Genomic DNA, 3146 nt, shown 5'->3' on the forward strand with positions numbered 1-3146 from the left:
TAGACTGCGAGCACAAAAAAAGTAGGAAGAAGCGAACGTTCTTTTGACTAAATATTACCCTCATTCCCACTATAAGAGAAGGTATTGTAAATATAAGAGGATTATGAGTATAGAAGACAAACCTAATTCCAAGGTTTTGGAAGATGGAGATAGCCAAGTTTTCTACCTAGCCCAGTGTAATCCATGGAACAAGAGACAAGGTATGCCCCAAGATCCTCTAGCCTATAATAACTCTTTTGGTAATTTTAATCAATGGTAATATTATCCTCCTCCTAGCTAGATGAACTATGGTTCCCCATCATGAAATATTCCTCCTAGGGGTTGACCATCCTTTCAAGACCAGAACCAATATCCTAATTAGAAAATACCTTAGTCAAACTAATAGCAGGAGTAGTCAAACTAATAGCAGGAACAACAATGGAGGGGTAACCAACCATGGGAGAATCCTAATGTAGGACACCCACAATAGCTACTAGCTCCACTAACACAACCTGCTATAATGTCTAACCTTGCAAATATTTCTCCACTACCTCCAAAATACATTTGGTTACCAACACCACCTACACCTAACCCAAATAATCATCCTGTGTAGTAGGTCTATGCTAGTGATACACAACGATTCCCTACCTATGTGTTGAACATTAATAATGTGCACCTTCACTCTGGTAAGACTTCGATTAACCTAACACAACCTATCATTAATAATATTCCTTCCTATGAGTCTTCAAATGATGTGAATTCTCCATTAAGTAGCAAAATTTATTTTCTCAAATAAGAGCCCAATGAGATTACTACACAATCATTTCCAAAGAGGCTTGGTATGCAAAAAGTAGACTTTGAACCAACCTTTGATTTCCTGGACTAGCTCAAGAATGTTATTGTAAAAATTCTATTATTGAAAGAAATAAAAGTTGTTTGTATTTACAATAAGATGATTAGGTAATTATCCTCAAGAGACTACGAAGGAAGAAAAATGATCCAACAATTGTTCATGTGGTGGGAAACCTAGCAGATATTATGTTAGGAAGGATCATTGTTCCTTTGTATATCGATCTCGGTAGCCTACTAGTTAATGTCACAATCAATGGAATGTTGATACCAAACACACTTATTAACTTAGGGACAACCATTAATGTAATGACTAGAGAAACACTGTACATTTTGAAATTGTAAAACTTAAGGCTTACACCAACAATCTTATGGTTAGCTGACAATTCAATAGTAAAATCAGAGGGGATTGTGGAACATTTAGTCATTACATTATATTATTGGGGGTATCCTATGGATTTCATAATCCTACAATAAAAGGGTAACTTGGGAGGGTATCCACTCATCTTAGGAAGACCTTGGCTTGCAACAACAAATGCCTTCATAGGATGTTAATCAAGTTAAATGTTCATTCAAATGAAAAATGTTACCAAGAAACTTGTTTTATACCTACAAATGCAGCCTCACTAAGAGATTGATCAAACAACATGGATCAACTTTGGTATAATTAGGAGAATATGCTACTAACTCTAATGGTGATAGAGAGAGACCCAATGCTACATACACAAGGTGGAGATGTAGTCCTAAGCCATGTAATTTAAAATGACTATGTAGTATTGATGAATAATGATGAACAACAAATACCCTAACTGGTACTCAAAGGGGGGTGAATCAATATAGATAAAAACATTCCAACAACTTATCAAGCTAAAACAACACTAATTGGTTGTCTTCGTTACTGAACTTAACCATGGCAATACCGGTTAAACACAGTAAGATTTCAGATAGCATAGACCAGTAAGTCTGAACACTTTAAATACATTTAATACTTGATAACTACTTCACCCATAAACATATGCATGTGTTATATCAGCAATACCATAACCATTATCTCTGCATGCATAATCACTTAAACAAAGAATACTTAATCATCACATTAAAAATGCACAACTCATGACACACAGATTTTTCATGTGGAAACCCAAATGGGAAAAACCACGGTGGGGATGAATACCCACAAGCTTTTTTTGAACTCTTTTGAAGCTCGCTCTGTTAGGAGCCTAGTTCGGTTAAAGACTTTACAAATAAGGTTCTGCTAGGAACCGATCCTGTTAAAGATCACCCGGTTAAGGGATGGCTATATACCCTGTTAAAGGTTGAAACCCTATTAAAGGTTACCTTGCTAGAGGATTTAAAGAACTCAATGAACTTGAGTCACCTGGTTAGAGGATTTATAGTAAGCCTGTTAAAGCTACCCGACAAAGGGATTTTCCTTCTGTTGAAATGGTTAGAAGACAACAGGTAAAACTTTGATCTGATAACAACACTATATGCTAAGGTAGATCCTTTTTAGTTCCCCTACTCTACAATCACACTTTGTCATTTTCTCTCTTACTGGTCTGGCAAGTATCTCATCACTCGGATACACACACAACTTTTGCCAACTCAAACAATAACAAACATCATCGACCTTATAGACAACAATTAGGTCGGTAGTATAAACCGTAAACCCTAAGCATTTTAGGTTTATAATAGAAGTGGTCCAATCCTGACCGTCCAAACACTTTGCATAAAGCAATACAATTTCAAATAGATCACAAGTCATTTTGCATCGTCCATTCTTCACCGCACATAGAAATCAGTAACTCATCACACTTTCTTGTCATACCGCTAGGAAGAATGTTCATTCTCGAGGTAGACATTTAATGCAGTCGATCTTCACATACAAGATCCTCAAGGAAATCCTTCATGTGCACAAAACTGATGTGGCATCTCGATCTCATTTTCATCTCTTAGCTAACTCATCACAGAATGTCACCAATTGCATCGCACAAGCTGGATTGCCAAACCGAAAACCCTAGAGCTGAAACTACCAACCGGTAGTCACACTTAGTGAAACCCAGACACCGGTTTACTACAACTCTCCATACCAGTTCACTTGTAGTTATTGACATCAATGACAACATAAATTATCATCATATTATCATACCGGTTCATCATATGCCAAATATCTCCCCCTTTGGAATTGATGGCAATATTCAGTGTAGCATTGCAACTAAAAACATCATAGACCAGTGTATCTGCATCATCGGATATCTTCTCCCCATACATCAGATATCTTCTCCCCATAGAACATATATCTTCTCCCCATACATCAT

This window comes from Cryptomeria japonica, chromosome 9, assembly GCF_030272615.1.
Source record: "Cryptomeria japonica chromosome 9, Sugi_1.0, whole genome shotgun sequence".
In the NCBI taxonomy this organism is placed as follows: domain Eukaryota; kingdom Viridiplantae; phylum Streptophyta; class Pinopsida; order Cupressales; family Cupressaceae; genus Cryptomeria; species Cryptomeria japonica.